The following is a 22,667-nucleotide window of genomic DNA, read 5'->3' on the forward strand; positions in this document are numbered from 1 at the left end:
TCAGGAAGGTTGACAACTAAATACGTGTGGTGTAATATTTCAGGATAACTAAAATATATTTATATAGTTTAAAAAAGTCTGTAAAATCATGCAACTGTATTATTGGAATAACAAAATCTGGCAGGAGGCATTCAGTAATGTCACAGAGATTAGCAGCAGACGCATTCACAAATACCAGTCTCTTCAGGTGTGTCTTCTCGTGAGAGTCACATCCTCATTACGTCTTCATATAGGCTCTAAGAAATTGGCAAGAAAATCCTTAGTTTGGAGGAGGTTAATAATAGAGGTTGTTCCTGAGTGATGCCTAAAATTTATCCCGTGAAATAAAATGTTTGAGGCATACGCTGAGTTGCGGAGTGGAGACAGTAGAACCCTGGCATAGGGGTGAGTTGCTATTGGAAGCTGCGTGAGGGGCAGCCTTTCAAGGTACAAGAGAGACTTCAGTAAGAGAAGGCAGAGAACAAATAACTGAGCCAGGATGGCCTTGTTGAGACGAGGGAGGCTGCTGAATGAATTGGTATGCCGGAAAATAGTTAAAAACAGGAGGAGCAGATGGGCTGCTCAGATCACAGACACAAAAGGCTGAATGTAGGTGGGTGGAGGCAGAAGAGAGGAGACATGAATTTAGGGAATCTCTCTGGGAACAGTCACAGGGAATCATCTACGCTGAGCTTCAGGTAACTCTAGGAACAGCAGTTTTGACTTACAATCAAAGAACAGACTAAAAAAAAGCTTGGTCATAAACCAAGGTAATTCCCAGGAGATAATTGTCATTGGTGGACGACGGGGCAAATGCACATGGGTGAGTGGCAGGGTTCATGGCAGCCGAGGGTCCGAGGAGCCTGGTTTCTGTAAATGGAGGGACCAAGGAAGTGGCTAAGCTGTCCGAGTTCTCCATATACAGGCAAGTAAACCGAGACAGCTTAGATTGTGCAAGACAGCCACTCCCTGCTGGCAATCGTATCGATGCCAGAGATAGGTTAAACACTGGGAAAGGGTCTCAGATCCACAGACTTCTTAAAAGTTTAATATTTTTGCCTGTAGTGGATACTGGGGTGACGTGAAAGCGGCCACCGTAAGGTGAGAGCAAGCGCTCAGATTTCCCTGCCACTGTGTCGCCACCCTTCGCAAGTAACCGTGACCTGTTCACAATACTGGATGACTTCTCAGTTTTTCCAGAAGAGTGTCAATGCCTGGATTCTACTTAACTCCATCAATTCACTTGCCCCCGGGTGTGTCTTTGAGCCCCATTTCTACATGGGTGTTTGCCTGTCTGTTTCATATACTATGTAGCGCACCTGAATTGAGCTGTTTCATTTCCTGCCTCTCTCTACCCTTGCCAGTCCAGTTTTTTTTTTAAGGCCTTTTTCAAAATCCTCTTCTGTGGAGCTTTATCATCTCCAATAAGCTCTTTCTCTGTCAGTGCAGTGTGCGTATAGTAAGTAGCATGCTACCCTCAATTCATGCTGTCTAGTATCTCCTGTGTGATGCATGTGTGAATTCTGCCTCCCTAACTAGAAGGTAAAAGGTTGTTGGAAGGGACTGTGGTTTAGAAAAGTCTCACTCTCCACCAGGGCTGCCACATCCCAGCCATAGAACATACGTTGAGCATACCCATTCAAATTCTTATATTTTCCACATCTCCGTTTAGTACAAAAGATAGAACACTAAGATAAATGGTTTGTAGTCTGTGTTCCCCGTAGTTTCCCTAGAGAGCTTAATGTGCTCTATTTAAATAAGGGAAATACTGGAGGCAACTGCTCTTGCCTTGACCTTGTGACCCTCAGGCAGTCACAATCGCTCTGGAATTCAGTTCCCCCACCTGCAAAGTGAAGACGTTACCTTCTGTTACTCTATCACAGTTTTTAGGCTTAATAGATTCAGAAAGGAGGTGTGGTGGTGTTGCATGTATGTCAAAGACTTTCCTTCAGTCACCTGTTTATTCAAATGTATTTATTAAATACCTCCTATCAACCTTACACTGTGCTAGGCCCTAGGGGTTAGAGCGGTGCCTAATGGGAGGCCTGACGCAGCCCTCTTGGAGAGGACATGCAGGTGAGAGACCGCATGCAGCTTGGTACTCTGGTCCCAAGGTGTGGTCCCTACAGCGGGCAGCATCAGTATCACCTGGCAACTTGGTAGAAAGGTAACTTGTTCAGCCCACCGCAGACCTCGGGAATCAGAAGTCCTGGAGGTGGAATGTAGGAGTCTGTTGTTAGCAAGCGTCTGCTGCACACTGAATTTTGAGAACCACGAGTGAGATGAGTGAAAGCACAAAATGGGATGTCAGACCAACCTCTTTTTCTTACTGGTAATTCACCTTCAGCTGCTTAAATCTTCTGAGTCTCATTTTCCCCTTTTTGTCAAGTAGGGATACTTGAAAGGTCTGTTTTGTTGATGTTTTTTTTCCTGATTGTAAAATTGGCTATTTACCAAGCATGCAACACGGTATTGGGCAAAGAGTGTACAGGTGTTTGTGTCATTTCGCTAAATCCTTTAAATGAGGAAAGTGATTTTATTACTTCAGTAGGAATTCAGATGTCATCATTTTCCATTTTTTATTTCAAATGAAATGAAATTGAAGTCTGTTATGAGACAAGGATTTTATTTCAAGGTAACCTGATCTGTGCTTAAAAATTTGACTCTATGCATTAATCGGGTTATTGTAAATAGGTTGGCAGTATTGATTTCACAGTGTATACGATCACTATAGACCATAAAGGAATATCTTCCTTCTGTGATTGCCCCAAATCATTTTTAAATAAACATCTATTAAAGTACAACTTCTATTAAAGTTTAAAGAATTTTCACAAATGGAATTTACCTGTGGAATTGGCACCTCAATCAAAAGGAAAGCATTACCAGCATCCTTAGGAGCCACTCTCATTTACTTTTACGTGTCTTATGCTTCCCACACCCATGTGTAAGCACCGTCCCAAATTCTAATGCCTTAGATTAGTTTGGTCAGTTTTAGAAGCTGAAATAAATTGAATCGTACAATTAGTAATTGTCTTGCTTCTGTTTACTTGATATTGTGTTCAGGAGACTGGTGCCTGTTTCTTGTACATAGCAATAGTTAATTCATTCCTATTGCTCTATGCCTCAAATGGCTTTTAATGATAAAATGAACATATGTAGGGAATTTAGTCCAGGAGTCATTCTACAAAAGAGGACCAAAGAGGGATTTTAGAACACCTTTGAATGTCTGGGACCCACACATACTTGAATTTCTGCTTTCAGACTTGACTCTGGATGGATATTCTTGGTGGTGTTCTGCCATTTTGCTCAGAAATCCCCCACCCAGACAGGACAGGCTTTCTGCTGTTTCTTACAGTCTGTTCTTTTAATTTTTTTTTGGCTGAGTTGGGTCTTCATTGCTGCACACAGGCTTTCTCTAGTTGCGGTGAGCGGGGGCCACTCTTCATTGCGGTGTGCGTGCTTCTCGTGTGGTGGCTTCTCTTGTTGTGGACACGGCTCTAGGCCTGTGGACTTCAGTAGTTGTGGTTCGCAGGCTCAGTAGTTGTGGTTCGTGGGCTCAGTACTTGTGGCTCATGGGCTCTAGAGCGCAGACTTAGTAGTTGCGGCGCACAGGCTTCGTTGCTCTGCGGCATGTGGGATCTTCCTGGACCAGAGCTCAGACCCGTGTCCCCTGCCTTGGCAGGCAGATTCTTAACCACTGTGCCACCAGGGAAGTCCCTATTCTTAATGAAAGGTCTCAGACAAGGAAAGCACTCTGTATAAGCATGAGTCCCATAGGTATGTGAGAGATTTAACTAAGAAGTCAGTTACCAGCCCCCGCTCTTATCCTGTCCAATAAATCAAGATGTTCAAGTGAGATGCTTGGATATGGTTTCATAATTGCACTTTGGCAATGATAGTGAAACACTGTTTCTTGCCCTTGTTTAACTTGTGCCTTCCACTTTTGAAGTATAATTAGGTGTTTGGAAACAGGATGGGGTAACAGGAAAGGGAAGCCCTTTCCAAGAAATTGGTTCCAGGACCCAGAATTTAAATTGAGGCTTCTAACACCCACATAACCATGTGTTCTCCTGTCTTTGTGTTTCATTACAAGCCTTATAAATGATCATTACTGGAAAAGACATTTTGAGGCAGATTGCACAGAACGCTTGAATATACTTGGCTCCTGTAGAATCGTCCTAAGATTCAAATTCTAGCAACACTGCTTAAGTTCTGTGATATCTGTAAGGTAAACTTGGATCCTAGCAGCAGCTCCTTTATGTTAACGTGACTAAATAATGTTACATTACAGCAATTTAGATTTACTCAGATGCCTTGAATTCAGTTCAGAGCCAAATGTTTTTGTCTGGATTTTTCTGTTGTCATATCAAATGTTCAGTGATTTTCCCCATCTTCTCACAGTTGCTAGGACAGAAATGTATACAAATGAGCATTATGGGTATGAATGATGTATAACTCAATTTAGTATGCATAATCGATGCCTATTCTAAATGATGTTATAATGTACTGTAAAAATAGCATTTGTTATTTAAAGTATCCAGTACCTGGAGGAAAAATACATTTTATACCTTATCATGAAATACAGGGAGAGTCAGCAGTAAAAATTCAAACATATTCAATGTAAAGTTATTTATAATTTTGCATTATGCATCCCCAGAGATTTAGAAAGTAATGTTTCCACATTTGCATTACGGCACCGTTGAAGAAAATCAAATTATAAATACATAGCTTAACTCACTGCATATTTTAATTCTGTAGAATAAACAGCAAGTTGTATCTCTCAAATCAGGAAGAAATAAAAAAAGCCCGATCGCCAAAACGAAAAAGTGATTGTTATAAAAGCACTATATAATAACAGTTTTTTGCTGAGTGATCAAATGTAAATAATATATTTATGTCTATGTCATGAAATCAAACAGATGTGTGGCATCACATTTGACTGGCACCTAGCTGTACCCAGAATTGAAAATGATTACATTTGAGAAGGTGTAATAGAATTGAGCTGCAGTTACGTTAAAATTTCTCCAAACATAGTGAAACTGAAACCATTAAATTTCATGACTGTGCGATTTCTGGATAACTTTGGCTTCAGACACTAGCATTATATTAGAGAAAAAATATACGTGTGTATATGATTTAGAGTTTTCTCGACCACTTGTTACTGCACGTTTCTTCATAATTACGTTGAATACTGTTCCCTGCTTATAATGAACTTAAAACAAGCGAAAGAGTTTATGTGTGGTTGAATTCATTTAAAAATATAATCGCTGATGAAGTGTCTTCCTCAGTTTTTAGGAATGTCTAAGAAATAGATGAATAAATGAACAAAATAATTAAATCAAGTCTTGGCCCGAAATGTTCAGAACTTATTTTTGGCTTTACGTAGGTCAGTATCTTAGAGATTTTTATCGTTGTCGTTTTCTGCCGATGTGTGAATTCGAGGACTTCACTTCTGAAATATTTCTGCTAGTTTTCTATAGCTAATTTCCTCACTGATTAATTATGTTTTATGGTACACTGTTGTCCTCGACTTAGTCATAGATGAATAATATGAGGAAAATTTAGGAATGGAAGAAAGGGAGCAGAGGGGCCATTTAGGGTCTGTAGAACCTCCTGAAAGCTTATGCTGTTGTTTGTGCAAAGTGAACCATCCACTCTAACTTATTCTTGCCATATATTCATCTCCACAGCCGTAGTTTGAGTTCTCTAAAATATACCAGTATGATTAAAATTAATAACTAATATCAAATGTATATTAAGTTCCAGGCATTTTTCTAAGAATGCACTCAAGGTCACAAAGTTAGGGAGTGGCAAAATTAGGATTTCAACCCAGTTTTCCCCTAGTCTCTCTCGTGTTAAGAAGGATAGAAAGGATTATCACAAATCACATCATTAACGTCGTATGCTGCCACCAAAAAAAAAAATCTTACTTCGTTGTTCGTAAGAGTTCTTTATGAGTAACGTGAGAAACTTTGGGCATTATTGTCACCACAGTTAATGAAGAGAGACCTGAAATCTTCCTGTTTCTCTGTCTACCTTATACTCTCCAACAGTGGAAAGTAAAAAATGAATTTTAAAGCTCTGGTAGTCATGTTATTCTGCTAACTCATCCCATACTGTGCTAGAATGCCCTTCTGACAGGAATTATAGGCGATGGTTTGAGTGTTAATATCAAGAAGATTATGCTAACAGATAAAATGAGATGGCCTGTTTCCCTCACTGTATGTTCATTTGTGTGTCATGCCCAGTGTTTAAAAGACTGAAATATTCTTGAAGAGACTCTTGAGTTCATGAAAGGCTCTGCTAGAAGGTGTGTGTGGACTTAACTATGTTAAACTTGAAGAAGATATTTTGTGTCTTGATAGACATTGAGATATAGAAGGCTGAAATTTGTGGTACAAAAATTGTACGAGTTAGTACTAAACATGTACAGATAATGTTGGATGGGATCGTTATCAAAAGAAAGAACGGGATTGGGGATCACTCTAGGTCCTGGAGGAAAGAATTGTTTAACTTGTATCATAAACTGTGTCTGCTTAATTTAATATGGGCTTTCCAGGGGGAGAGTCAACTTAGCTGTCAAAGACAGAAGAAAAGAACAAAGCACTGAAATGCAAAGTTTATTTGCAGAGGTCCATCTTTACACCCTGAAGGTGGGGCAGCATGAAAAGGATGGTCAGTGATCATGAAGGAAGACAAAACTCAAAGCTAAAAATAAGTGGAAAATAAGGGGCTGGCATGTGGCCTTAGCAGTCTGATACAGACAAAAGTGGAATATCTGAAAAACAGGATTGGGAGGTAGTTCAGGGGTGTGACAGCTGAGGTGTTTTCACCCTAATGCCTTTGAAAAGAGGATGCTATCAGTAACATGATAAATTTGCAAAAATGGAAAATTTATTGCACTATAATTTTTCAAGTACAGATTACTAGTTATATTTCCATATGTAGATAAAAATGTGAATGTGATATAGATATAAATTTAGATCTGAATATAGTTAATACTTGAGTATTGCCAGGACACAGATTATCTCTGTTTACTACATTCCCTCTGACACAGTGTTCTGTAAGTACCTGCAGGGTGGATGAATTTCTGAGAATTTTTTTTAACTGCAATGTTATCCTCAGGGTCAGCGTTACAGGCGACACATCTAGGGAAAAACAACGTATTATTTGTTTCTTTTTTTGTTTTGTTTTTAAATGCCTTTGCTTGAGAGTTAATGCTAACTTGAAATATGAAAACAAAGCAGTGTACTCGAGATTTAGATTATTAATAGCTGAGGTCATAAGGATAGATGTGGTTTATCTCTTCTGCTTACCATGGATTTGGCATGTCCCGAGTTAGCATTATTAGTTTTCATCCTGCAAAAACACCAATAATAACAGTGAGCACTGAACTTACTGGGCTAAATGAAGTTAAATGAGAACTCTTTGCAATCTATGAAGTAGATTTTATGATTAGCACCATTTAAAAGATAAGGAGGATAGGCCAGCTATTAAAGAATATTCATAGGCTTTGAGCCCAGGTCTCAGACATAAAGGGTTCTGCTTGTAAATGTGGCATGATGCTGCCTGTGTACAACAAGAAAGAAGTATAAAGGAATTCATTGAAAATAAGATACTGAAAATGGTCGAAAACATTAGGGCTCATAGGCTGGTACCTTGAAATACTGTTAACAGTAGGACTGTTGCATAAACAATGTGAATGTTGATAAGTGAATCTTGATTTTTTTATTCTAGTGTGAAGTAGTGCTGACTTTTATAATCTTTATTTTAGAAAAAAATGAATCCCTTTTTTCTCTTCCATTCTATCAAGTTTTCTTGACTATGCCAAGCCAGAGGTTAAACCCATAGTCCATAGGCATTTTACAAGGGGTAAGGGGAGACTTTCTAACTTACAGCAGCTTACAAAAGCATTTGGTATATTCCCAGATGGAAGAACTGAGCTTATTAAAGCTAAGCATTTTACACAAGCTTTGAAACTTTTCATTGTGATGGATTATCATTATGCCCCAGCATGCAAACATTTCTTTTGTGCTGTGCAAATGCAGGAGTCTTGGAAATTTATGCATATAATGAATGGAACAACTACAATAACAGGCCATTCACCTGCAAAGTGACTAAAAGTTACGGATTTTCTGTAAGGAGATAGATTTAGAATTTCTGTCAAGTCAAATGTCTCTGGTGTTTTGTTCTCCAATATAATGGAATTCATTATTGCGAGCCTTTTAAAGGTACACAAGTGTAGCTATAGCAACATGAGGGGAAATCAGTTTCCTAAGACACACGTAGCCCTGTAACCAGGCAGATGCATATTTTCTGGAGAGGTGTTGTGCATCTGAAATGAGGAACCAGTTTTCAGTCTCAATTTCACTCTCCCTAAATTAGAATATATCGTATTTTAGTATGGAAAATTTGTCAAATGACCATAGCGCTGTGAAAGGATCTTCTGTGTTTGAGTGTCTCGTCTTCCATTTTTTGATACTAAGTGAGCACATATACTTGTACCTTTAAGTAAATGGTCACTGAACACATGGCAGGGGGGTGCTGGATCCCCATGCTGAGAGCTTGGTTTCTTGTCCTTGGATATCTTTGTTCATATCAAAAATGTTTTTCACAACCAAAATTCCAAAATAAATAATGCAAAAAATGTCGCTAGAGGGCTTCCCTGGTGGCGCAGTGGTTGAGAGTCCGCCTGCCGATGCAGGGGACACGGGTTCGTGCCCCGGTCCGGGAAGATCCCACATGCCGCGGAGCGGCTGGGCCCGTGAGCCATGGCCGCTGAGCCTGCGCGTCCGGAGCCTGTGCTCCGCAACGGGAGAGGCCACAGCAGTGAGAGGCCCGCGTACCGCAAAAAAAAAAAAAAAAGTTGCTAGAAAAATAAAAGCAAAAGAAAGCTGGATGAATTGTGGAATTGATAGACCCAAGGGAAGAAGAAAGCTGTAGGGATGGTATAGAGAAACCCCAGAACTGGCTGCCCTGATTCCCATCTGTTTCTGGCAGAAATCTCTTAGCTTCTTAATTGGAGACCCATGATTTGGGCATTTGGCGAGATGGGAGTAAAGCAGGTGTGACTAGTGTGTTCTTTGCCTTTCCTTCTAATATAAAGTCAAATTTGGTACAGTAATACAGTTTGCCAGTAATTTTCAAGTGTAAGGTGGGATTACAAGGGACTTTGGAATTAGCTGTTGATAACTAGATATGAAATCTTACTTTATTCTTTCCATGCTTCTAAGATTTTGTCTGTAATCCAAGGGCAGGTGAGTAAGTACTGTAGGGTGCATAGACTTTTTTTGGACAATGTGAACATCTCAAACTCTACAAGATGTTTTCACTGAAGTGCCTTGTCTAGTTTTTCTTATTCTAAATGAAATGAACCTTTAAATGTAAAATGCCAGCAATAATTATTAGTATAGTTATAATTTATAGAAAGGTGTTAGAAGATGAATTAGAAAGTTAGGGCAGAAAATAGAAAAACACAGATCTCAACTGAAGCTGCTTCTCTACTTATCTTTATCACAATCACTTGGCTTTATTTGGTTTCATATCTCTTCTTAGTATAAAGCCAAAGTTTGCCCCCTCAAAGTTTTGAAAATGGAGAAATGCATGAAAGTAAAACTCATAAACCTACTGATCATGGCAAGATAATAACTGATAGCAATTTATTACTTTTAAGATAATTCTAGGGGGCTTCCCTGGTGGCGCAGTGGTTGAGAGTCCGCCTGCCGATGCAGGGGACACGGGTTCGTGCCCCGGTCCGGGAAGATCCCACATGCCGCGGAGCGGCTGGGCCCGTGAGCCATGGCCGCTGGGCCTGCGCGTCTGGAGCCTGTGCTCCGCAGCGGGAGAGGCCGCAGCAGTGAGAGGCCCGCGTACCGCAAAAAAAACTACTGCTTTCTTCAGCTGAATAGTAGCTATGTTATTGTATCAATATTATCTCTTAAAAATCCTACTACATTCTACATTATGCTCACATAGAATTTAGAAGAAATTTACAACTGCTTCTCATTCTGGGTATTTAAATATCTAAGGAGATAAACTCATTTGTACTGTTTCAGATTGTATGCTACATAACGTCACACATCTTTTAAAGGACTTTATTTTTTCAGAGAAGTTTCAGATTCACAGCAAAACTGAGAAGACGGTATGAAGATTTCTATGTCCCCTTCCCCCCATACGTACATAACCTCCCCCATTATAAATGTCACTCACCAGAGTGCTGTATTTGTGACACTTGACGAACCTACACTGACACATCATTATCACCCAATGTCCATAGTTTGCTCGGATTCATTCTTGGTGTCATACACTCTGTAGGTTTGGACAAATGTGTAGTGACGTATATCCATCATTAAGGTATCATAACAGTATTTTCACTGGGCTAAAAGTCACCTATGCTCTGCCTATTTGCCCCTTCATGCCCCTCCACCCCTGACAGCCACTGATCTTTATGCTGCAGCCACAGTTTTGCCTTCCCCAGAATGTCATATAGTTTGAATTATACAGTATGTAGCCTTTTCAGATGGGCTTCTTTCACTTAGCGATATGTATTTAAATTTCCTCCGTGTCTTTTTATGGCTTGATAGTTCATTTATTTTTAACTCTGAATAATATTCCCGTGTATGGGTGTACTAAAGTTTGTTCATCTACCTGTTGAAGGACACCTTGGTTGCTTTCAGGTTTTGTCAGTTATGAATAAAGCTGTCATAAACATTCATGTGCAAATTCTTGTGTCAGCGTAAGTTTGCATTTCCTTTGGGGAAATGGATAAATACCAAGGGGCCTGGCTGCTGGATTGTATGGTAAGAACATGTTTACTTTTGTGTGAAACCACCAAACGTCTTCCAAAGTGGCTGGACCATTTTGCATTCCCACCCCCAATGAATGAGAATCCCTGACGCCCCCATCCTTGTCAGCATTTATTGTTGTCAGTGTTCTGGGTTTAGGCCATTGTTATAAGTGTGTAGTGGTATCTCATGGTTGCTTTAATTTGCATTTCCCTGTTAACATAGGATGTGGATCATGTTTGCATATGCTTATTTTCCATCTGCATATCTTCTTTGATGAGGTGTCTGTTAAGGCCTTTGGACCACTTTTTAATTGGGTTGTTACCAATTACCGAGTATTAAGTGTTCTTTGTGCATTTTGGATAAAAATTCTTGATCATATGTGTCTTTGGAAAATACTTTCTCAGGCTGTGGCTTGTCTTCTCATTCTATAGACATTGTCTTTCAGAAAGCATAAAATCTCAATTTTAATGAAGTCCCACATTCATTATTTCTTTCATTCAGAACTTTGATAGGGACTTCCCTGGTGGCACAGTGGTTAAGAATCCACCTGCCAATGCAGGGGACATGGTTCAATCCCTGGCCCAGAAAGATCCCACATGCCGCGGAGCAACTAAGCCCGTGTGCCACAGTACTGGGTCTGCATGCCACAACTACTGAGCCCGCATGCCACAACTACTGAGCCCACATGCCACAACTACTGAGCCCGCATGCCACAACTAATGAAGCCTGCACGCCTAGAGCCGATGATCTGCAACAAGAGAAGCCACCACAATGAGAAGCCTGTGCACTGCAACGAAGAGTAACCCCTGTACACCGCAACTAGAGCAAGCCTGCGCAGCAATGAAGACCTAATGCAGCCAAAAATAAATTAATTTAAAAAACTTTGGTAAACAACGAATTTGACACCAGTGTCGCCACGACTCAGTTCACTTAGTAACAGAGCACCAGCCCTCCTGGCTTGAAGGGAATTGTTACAGAAGACATTTTAGAAGATATTTCTAGGGTCTTTCTGTGATGCTCAAATTTTCCGCTTGTCTGTGATTCAAGCTGCTTCTCCTCAGTCTCAGTACTTAAACCTTCATTGAGAAAATAGTAGTCCTCCAAAATGTACTTCAGTATTATTACTATTACCATTCAATTTAGAAGAAGGTAGAGAAAAGAGTTGGAGTTGGCTAGGAGAATAAATATAAAAATATATACAAAAGGAAAATTCTGACTGCTTTGTTAATAGACCTTACAAGATTAAAACCTACACAGGTCTCTTCAGATCTTAAAGGATTTTCTTCTAAAGGGTGATTTCAGTGCTTAATATATATAAATCATGTTCTTCACTACAACACAGTAATGTAAAACCATCAGAGTTCACTATTGCAAGATTGATATGAGCCTGCGAGTCAAGTCTAAAGAGGTTTGTTCTCCTTGCATTCATGCCAAATCAGCTAGAGTGAAATTATCCACTGGCCTAAGCAGATGGCTCTGTGCAGCCCAGAGAACGTGTGGCGAAATTCTCTCCTTCACAGGGTGCAGGTTCACTGTCTCTCTCACATCCAGGTGGTTTGTAAAGACTCCCTGTTGCTGGTAGCTTTAAATTAGAGGTGCTGTTAGCACCAGAGGAGAATGAGAGATATGTAGTCTTAAACTCTTATGTGTTTTTCCTGTGTAGCCCTTGCTTTTATTATCTACCTGGGATTTTATGCTCTGGGTTTCACTCACTTATCCATAAAAAACAATACTATGCAGAGACCACGGTTTATGCAACTGAAACGTAAAATCATGCAGGTAATTTACAGAAGTGTATCAACCCAAGAAAAGTATTTTGAACCTCAGAATTCCTGAATACCATAGTCACTGAAAGAAATTTGCTCTTGGCTTTCAGAATTTAGAGAAACCAGGTACAGATAGCAGTTTAACAGGGGCTCAAATGTGGAATTATGTGCACGACACTATGCTGGGTTTGATGAAAGAGTCATAAAATGAGTATGTACTCGTTATATGGCCATTACTTTCAGCTAATTAAAATTTTTTCTAGCATTTACTTTAGCAAATTTTTTTCGTACATTTCTTTTGGGCATCATACTTAAATGTAATATGTCACTTAATCTGATTCTCATAATACTATTTTGTGAGGCTGTTATTCATGCAAGAATACAAAGGTGGCGCAAAAGGTTAAACGGTTCACCACATGCCTTAGTTTGTAAGATAAAAGGTGTTCAGTGAAGTGCATGTACCCATTGAGTCTGTGCTTTTAGCTATGAGAATGTTCTACTACGTTCAAGGCCCTGACCATTGGCTAGGAAAGGCAAGAACGAAGAGGCCGACCTAAAATATAGATAAAACAAATCTCATAAAATGAGAAAATAGAGTGGAAGCATTGATAAGGAGCAATTAATTTGGTATTAAGTAGGAAGGGTTGAGGAAGACTCGAGAGAAATCGATCTTTTGTGCTTGGTCTTGATGTGTGAATAGAACTTCCATTGCTAAAAACGTTGTACTGACAGCAGTATTGGTTGAGGACAGCACAGAAGGAGAGGGAGAAGTTCAAAGGGTATTGCAGTCTGATAATGGCATGACCAAAGACGTCAGGAAATAAAAATTACACATGGCTCCTTCCAGGAATGATAAGTAAGCAGGAATGGATATGTAGAAACAGATGGGCCGTACAAATATTTTGTCCAGTGGTTTATTTTGTTCAGTGGTTTTGGAGGTGCTGAATGCGGAGTTAAAGCATAGGCAACACATTTTTGAAAGGCCATTTTGTAATTCAGTTGTGTGTATCTCAGTGACCACAATAAATAGAATCAAAAGCGATAGGTGACTAGGTTTTAATTTTTGGAAACTTCTCCCTCTATTTTAGGGAAGTCCCTGCTGTAGAGACAACCTGAGAAAGAAGGTGGGAGAGTGAGAAAAATTAAGACATAAGTAATCTGGTAGCACCTGAAACAAGAGTGGGTGCATTCCTAGTGCTCCAAGTACTAGGGACCTGGACGATTATGTATGACGTTATCAGTTAATGTTTTCCCTTTTGAATTTTCGCATGAAATTTTTGGTGTTATATAGGTAACTTCCTCCACTTCCATCCTATTCTCTAGAGCTAGAACTATGGCCCTATGCTTATGACTGGAGAAGAATGTCTATCTTTTATACCACTTTTATATGTTAAACAAATTGTTTCATATTCATTTTGTTCAAACAAAGCCCAAAGCTAATAGTAGGATTTAGATTAATTCTGAACTAATACCTCTTCAAAATCATTTGAAGTTAAAGTTTGATAAATATTTAGACATCTAGCTTTTCAGAACTCCCAAATATGGCCTAAGTGTATAGTACCTATCCTTTGAGTTATCTTCATCAGTTTTTTGGTTTTTTTCTGTTGTTGTTGTTTTGTTTTGCGGTACGCGGGCCTCTCACTGTTGTGGCCTGTCCGTTGCAGAGCACAGGCTCCGGACGCGCAGGCTCAGCGGCCATGGCTCACGGGCCCAGCCGCTCCGGGGCATGTGGGATCTTCCCGGACCGGGGCACGATCCCGCGTCCCCTGCATCGGCAGGCAGAACACTCAACCACTGCGCCACCAGGGAAGCCCCATCAGTTATTTTTATAATCATTTTTATTGCCTTGTTTTGTACCTGCTGAAAGAGAATAAAAGTCATATTCAAAATGAGGAAATTATAGTGCATTATTTGCTACATGTGAAAATATTTCACTTGAAGTTAATAATTACAGTTAATATTTGGATTGGAATTTTTTAGGTTTTAGGTTGTATTTTAATCAATAACAGTTAAAGTTTATATACATGAATAATACACTAAAAATCTTTGGCAATGTTATAGTTAGAAATATATTGATTATAGTTTTCTTTTGATAACTGAAAAATAAGTAGAATTAAATACCATGAGTTTATATATCACTTACTTATGAGTTTTTATATATTCATACAAGTGTAACATTAATCTTAGACCCATTATTACACTTGAACTCCTTTAGATATGCTGATAAGATAATTTTATCATTAAAAAAATACTCTCATTGGAAAGAAACATTATTAGCACGTTAGTTCTTCAGGTGTTTTTGATACCCTGTTATCCTGTAGGAAGACTTTTTCCACATATTTTAAGAAAATATAGTATGAATCATTTCGGAAATTGAAACCACAGGGAAAGGGGAAGCTAACAGACAAAGACAGAGATTTTGAAACCTTCTTGGATGTGGTCAAGGAGAATAACTTCAGACAATTATTCTGGTCAGGGAGAATAACTTCAGACAATTATTCAAGTCTGGTCCCTGTTTAGCTTTCACTCTCGAATCTTCCTCCTTTGCTCAATATTTATCCTACAGCCTGTGGCATTACTTAAGGTTCCCTGAAAGATGTGATAGTTGAATTTTCACTCGGCTTCTTCTCCTCAGAGCACTTACTGTACACGTCTGTTAGACCGTGACCCCAGGACACGTGCTGTATGAGGTGGTTACGTCCCATCAGTCTGTGGGCCCCCTTGGGGGCAGGAGCTGTGTTCCATCCCTGTTGAATCTCTGCCACCTTCCAGGGTCTTTCACATAGTATAGGTTGTAGGCAAGTTTGCTTCAGAAGAAATTAAACGAAACATAATCATGAAATAGCTGATAAACTTTAGACCAACAATATCTACTGTCCAAATGAACATATTGGAGAAACATGGCAAAATCCCAAGCAAGTGTTGGCAGGGAGAATAAACCATTTAAATGTGTTTGAAGTTTTACCTTGTAGAGGTGACTATGCTAGGAACTACAACTGCTAGGTTTTTAAAAAACATTGGAAGGTAATTGTTGCTGAGATGCTACTTGATTTTACTTAAATCACCTGTCGCAGCATAACAACTGGATAGGTAGAGTTTGATGGATTGGTTTATTATGGTTAAATTGAGCATGGAACAGTCTAAATTGATCAATAAAGAGACAAAATCCTGAACCATCCATGCCTTGGCTGTTTCAGTTCAGTTCTATACTTACCTAAGGCCAAAATAGGAGGAAAAAATACAGATTTTCTAAACAACATTTTCAACACAGCTTTGTTAGAAAACAAAGCACAGACATTTTCAATGACCAGATGAAAAAGAAATGCGGCAACTGACAGCATGCATTATCCGATAAAACATTTCAGAGCAAATTACTTTTCATTTTCTTTGTCATCTGTTGTCAGAAAGAATTTTTAAACGTTGTTTGTTTTCTTTCGTTAAGCATTTCTGGTTATGGCGGCTGGGGGTTTCACTTCATATCCTTCACTCAGGAATTTTTGTAGTTAAAGCCATAGAGATCTCATCAGCTATGCCCATGTCACTGTCATTTTTGTTTTCCAAGTCATACCCTCGTTCTAGGAGATAGGTTTTGCTAAATGCAGCTCGGTTTTCCTTGTGTGAACTTGACTTCTAGGACTGGCTTATTTGCTCTTCCCTTTTCACTTAAGGCAGATCAGATAGATACTATGCATCTGTGCCAGAGATCTCAATTTTCTACGTAGCAATGTGATAACTCAGTGGATTTTTCTGAGAACCAGAGAGAATTAAAGTTTGGAAACTGTGTTTTAGGGTCTTCTGTCATTTTACATACAAAGATAAAAGGGAGAGTTAGGAATCATACTCATTGAAAGTTAAATTTTTCTTGCTTTATTACGCAATACTGTGTTTTTAACGTTAGAAATGGGAACGTTGGCATGGTTTAAGGGGGAAAAAAATGAAAAGTGCTACCGTACCCCAGCACCCTAGCCTAAACCATTGTTTACATTTTTGTGGATATACTTGTAGTGTTTAACTTCTGTACGGATGTATTCATTTCAGTTTTCTTTGGTAGTTCTTTTTCCTAAATTTGGATTTTGTATTTTTAGTTTTTAATCTACTCTTTTTGTTTAACCTATATTTACGCTTTTTACATCAGTAATTATTCTCCAATCTCATCTCTTTTCTTATAAGGAAAATCAATAATTTTATGAAATCGCAATCTGACATAACTGAAGCATTTTTCATTTCTGAAATAAACTCTCAACACTTCCAGTAATAGTTTTACTACATGCACAGCAAATGGATTGATTGAGGTGATATCTCATTGTTATTTTTATTTGCATTTCTTTCTTAATTACTGATGTTGAGAATCTTTCCATATGCTTGTTGGACATTTGTATATTATGTTTGGAGAAATGTTTAAGTCCTTTGCCCATTTTTTATCTGGGTTATTTGATTTTTTTGTTGTTGAGTTGCAGGGTTCTTTATATATTCGAAATATTAGCCCCTTATCAGATACATGATTTGCAAATATTTTCTCCCACTCCATAGGTCACCTTTGTTAATTGTGTCTTTTTTTTTTTTTTTTTTTTTTTGCGGTACGCGGGCCTCTCACTGTTGTGGCCTCTCCCGTTGCGGAGCACAGGCTCCGGACGTGCAGGCTGAACGGCCATGGCTCACGGGCCCAGCCGCTCCGCGGCATGTGGGATCTTCCCGGTCCGGGGCACGAACCCCTGTCCCCTGCATCGGCAGGTGGACTCTCAACCACTGCACCACCAGGGAAGCCCTAATTGTGTCTTTTGATGCAGAGATGTTTTTAACTTTGAGGTAGTCCCTTTTGTATATGTTTGCTTCTGTTGCCTGTACTTTGGTGTCATATCAAAGAAATCACTGTCAAGTCCAATTACATGAAGGTTTTCCCCTGTTTTCTTGTAGGAGTTTTAAATTTGTAATGTTTAAAACTTTGTCCAGTATCATTTTTAATGGCTGCACAATACTGACTTTTAATATGAATGTATAATTGATTTAACTAGTCTTCTGTTGTTAAATTTATTTTCAATTTTTCGGTATTGGCTGTATTTTGATAATGAACATTCTTATCATCAAATTGTGAACATTTTCATGAGTATTTCTGAGACCTTCTTTTAAAACTGAAATTGCTCAGTATGATAGACTTTTTTCTCTACACACTCAAATACGGTATTTGTTTCTTATTTAAATACATCTTATAAGGCTGATAAGAAGAAAACTACTTCAGAGTTTTGAAAAATATTGCATAATGCTAGAAGACACTGCAGCTCAATAGGTTAGTTTTACCTGTTAGTAAGTATACTGTCATTGTTAAAAAAGACTTCGTTTTAGGCATTCATACAACATCTGTAAACAGACCATGGAAAATCCATATAAAAGATAAGTTTCTTTTAATTCAGTTTTTGGCAGTAGCCATAAAATACTAATATAAGTGTTATTTATTTATTAAGACTGACAGCCTCAGCACCCAGCTAACTATGGTCTGTAGTCAAAGGACATATTTTATGCATGTCTTCTGCATTTAGAAAACTGCAAGACAGGTTTTTTGCACCTTAACGAAGAGATGGTTGGTATCCTCCTAGCTCCTCTGTTTTTGGAGGACATGGAACAGTTTTCATATGGTGGCTGGATAAATGAACGGTTTTACCAGTGCCGTGGCATGCTGGGCCCAAGAAAACTCTCAGTGATCCTACCTTTTATTATCTCTGAATAAGGCTGTTCCCAGATAGATAAATATTATACAAGTGACAAAAATGAGTTTTCTTAGCATTCTGGAATTGGGATAACATTTCAGCAACAGTTAGATTTGTTTACAGTCCTGCCAAGATACTCAAAATATATGTAAAAATTAGGATAGGAAGTGTTCATTAGAGAGCTTGATAAACTGTTTCCACCTTTTGCTCGATGCTGTCATGGCCAAAAGGGCCTAATTAACTCCTGGTAGCTGTGGCCCCATCTGCAGGACTGTTCTGGAGAGGATAAACCTCACTAAAGCAGGAGCTGAGACTCATTAGCTTTTTAACTGCTATTCAGACCTAATTTCCATTGAATGAGGGCATATTTATGATAAAGAATAAAAATGTTTACCTTATGTTCATACTTAATTAGCCTAATCGTTTTTATTTCAACATGGTTTCTTCCTTATATTTCTTAGGCAAAGAAATAACCATAGAGACTGACTGTTTCTTTATTACCTTAAAGTGTTTTCACTTTGGATGAAACGGCCCCTCTCTTGCAAATGCCCTTGGACATCACATTTGTTACACAGTCAATGACAGGAAAATTAATGACTTGAGAGATATTCAAGTAAATTATAACCTTTCAATCCTATTCATCTATATAGCCCTCTATCTTCTCAAAATGATGCCAATAGGTTGCTTACAGCCCAATTATGATGATTCTGGTATTCTTTTACTTGAACATTTTTCTCCAGTAAGTCGTTTTTCATTAATGAAAGTGCACTTTATAATCCCCACCACCCTGCCTTGTTGATGAATAAGCATCAACAGTCCACTTCTTCGCCAGCACAGCACCCGTTTTAACAATGAGGAGAGTTTCCCACCTGCTCGTGGATATCAAAAGTCAGTGAATTCCAGGAGATACATAAACAAGCAGAGTGGACCTGTGCCTCAAACAGGGAGGGGGTATTAGGTGTGAAAAACTTCCCTAGAAGGGTATTACATGGCAATTTCTTACTCCGAGTGCAGCCTGAATAAACTTACATTCAAGTTGGGTCTCAACCAACAGCAGTTGCCATTTACGAAGCTCACTGTTAGTTCCCTCAAACTCCCAGGTTACCATCCAGTGGGCTTACTGATTCATCTATGTCTGTTTAAAGTTTCTCAGAACATCATACGCACTGTCTACATTCAAGCCCATCATTTCCAAATCTAACCACTTGGTGGTAAAAATCATCCTCATATTTCCTTTTTTATTCAAAAACTCATCTATTCTGAATTATCTTTTTGACCCTCAATGTACCTTAGCTCTCACAAACTTCAAAATGTTTTACTAATTCTTTAATACTACAGCACAGGACAATTTTCCCTTCTTCCCTTCTTGCTTCTTTGGCTGGCCTAATAATTGAGTTGACACAGGACAGATGAACAGGAGAAAAACAAATTTAATTTTATACATAGGGAATCCCATAAAATATGAGACCCAAAGTCATGTCAGGCCACTGAAGTTCATATGCTGTCCTGTGCTAAGGAATGGGATGGGGGGGGGGGCCTGGGGCTTCCAAGGGGCGGAGGGTGGTTCTTAGGAAGATAGGAGCAGGTGATTGGAATTAGATATTTGCCCTGCCATGCAGTTAAGTCTTTCAGGTGAAAAAAGTTCTCCCAGGTAGTAGCTCTCTTTCTGGTACAAACCCTCTACCTACATTATTTTAACCAGTTAAGGGACAGGTAAAAGTTTGAGTCTGCTGTGTCTTGAGTGCCTTCAGCTCAAAAGAATCCACAGCCCAAAGTAGCACATTTGGGGGTGGCATATTCTGCTTGCCTCAAATATGAAGAATTATTTAACCCTTTCAGTATCACGATGGAAGTTTGTAAGGTCATATTCATTGTGTGAGTCTCTGAATTTAAGCATACATGTAGCTTTCTGAAATTTATGGGCATTTTACTAGCTTTGCTCGTGTACGTATAGATATGCTTGATGTGTCCTTTTTTTACCCACTTTTTTTTGTTTACTCTGGTAGTTGACCACACAAAATACATTTTAAATTCCATATATGTTTATTTAAGAATTTAACTTTTTCTTGATTACCCTTAAGATACTTTCTTCTTTCTATACATTTCATATACCCAACATCTATGTAATAAATACCTGCCTTTTTCCTACTTCTGTACTAATATTTAAGATATTTCACAGATATTTAAGAACACAAGAAAGTTCACAAAGCAGAAATCTGATGGACTCTGCTAGAAATGGATTATTCCCAGCTGAGTTTACACTATATGTGCTGTACAATTCAAACATACCACCCCCTATTTGTGGAAGACAGTTTCTTACACTATCACCACCTCACTCACAATCCAATCCATGAGTTTGTTATGAAATAAGTGTTGTTAAACAGAAGGGAAAGCTCATAGAGATGGGGAAGGACAAATTCTGACATGACATGGTGACTGTCCTTTATCTCAGCCATGAACTGCTCATTGCAGTTTTTAGGAAAGAGGGAACTGCAGGTAAAATGCAACAGAACAAACACAGAAGGTTTCATCTCCTTGGTACACTGTGCTTAGTCTGTTTGGACCCCTCTAACAAATACTGTAGACTGCGTTGGATTAAATAACAAACGTTTATTTCTCACAGTTCTGGAGGCTGTGAAGTCTAAGACCAAGGCAGTGAGGACCCACCCTCTTTTGGCCCCCCTCTTTTACCCACCATGTAGGAAGGATAAGACAGCTCCCAGGGTCATCTGCAAGGACCCTATTTCCAAATAAGGTCACATTCACAGGTACCAGCGGTTAGGACTTCAGCATGTGTTGGCGTGGGGTGCACACGTTTCAACCCACAATAGGAATGCAGAAGACACCTTTCACTGTTGAAAGGTCAGTGGAGTTTGCAGCGGCATTCACTTCTGTGGGGTGAGATGGCATAGATTCCATGTAGTAGCTGCAAGAAACCTTTCTTTACTTTTTGTCTACTTTTGGAGAGATTCTGACCACAATCCGAGGGATCTAACAGATTGTGTTGAACTTCCTGAAGTTACCATTTTCATGAAGCAAAGCAAGTTTAATCCTGCTAATTTCCCATGATTCAACCTACTCACAGGTAAACAGTCAGAATTATTATGGATTCAGAATGTGGCCATTTCTTTGACCCCCTGATTGGCGTTCTCACTTTGCAAAAAATAGACGATAGAGTTACCTGACGTAAATTGTTGCTGTTCAGTTTTTTAACCAATGTTTAAACTGACTCTAGTTAGATAATTTTGAGATTTATAAGTAAACTTAATTGTCATGTATACTCAACAGATGTGGGAAAAACTGATCCTATTAGACAATATAATCTTTTCTGAGTTAGTCAGATCTGATGTGAATAAATAAACTATCACATCACAGTTTTATCTCATAGTAACCAAGAGTAAAGCAAGGTGAATTGAAAGGATTGAAAATCCTGCATAAGCCCGTGAATTACCTTCAGACCTTTTTAGGGATGAGCTTTTGCTATCATTCTATTTATTTACCCTTAGGATTTGCATACTGATTTTTTTTTTTCCTCTCAGCATTTATCTAGATTGAGCAGCATCAAATTTATTTCTGACTGCTTTCCCAATTTTTCAAAGTAATTTATATTCTAATACTACGTTACAGGAACTGGCTCACCCCACTGCTGTCTCCCTAGATTTGCATTGATACTGCTTTGAAATTTGTAATGTCATCTCAGACCTCACTTGATTTGATTGAATTAATTTAATTTTAGATCTCACCACACTGTTTCTAGCCGCTTAAAATGTTATCACCGAAAACATTTCCATATAATAACTTAGGTTTGTTTATGCAGATTCACTCAGGAAAGAGTCAGTGTAGCTAAAAGCTGTTTTTGAAAACTACTCCTTTGATGTCATTACTTGGGTTGATCAGTTTAGTGAACAAGCGCCCATGCAAAAATCATTGAAAAGCAATTGACACGATGGTAACTGAGTAAAAGAGTTACTGTGATACTCAGATTTGATTCTTGGTTTTGACTGTGCATACTTTTGAGCATTATTTAAAAACTTTCGAAGAAGGTGTGATCTGGAAAACAAAATTACACAAACAATAGAGACCCGGTAGACAAAAATCAGGAATGAGATTTTTCAGCTATTAGGACATAACATCGTATATGTTAAGCATAGAGTTCAACCATATGTGTAACACAACTGACAAGGTTTTACTGAAAATTGAGCCTCTCAGTGATCCATTGATACTGAGGTGTTTCTCCTGAGGGTAGAGGAGAGGGAAACATGTTTTGTTTAGAGTGGTGATAACCACCGCTTACTTATGTGCATTATACATATTGTGTTTCTCCTTCAGTTGCACATTCTGGCAGCTTGAAATGTGTTACCAGGGGCAAGGAGTTTCATTAGGTAGTGCCTGGAGGTAACATGGTCTGATGGTCATAAATAAGAGAAACTTTG

Source organism: Monodon monoceros, unplaced genomic scaffold, assembly GCF_005190385.1.
Source record: "Monodon monoceros isolate NGI ecotype Baffin Bay Population unplaced genomic scaffold, NGI_Narwhal_1 Super_Scaffold_17, whole genome shotgun sequence".
NCBI classification, from domain to species: domain Eukaryota; kingdom Metazoa; phylum Chordata; class Mammalia; order Artiodactyla; family Monodontidae; genus Monodon; species Monodon monoceros.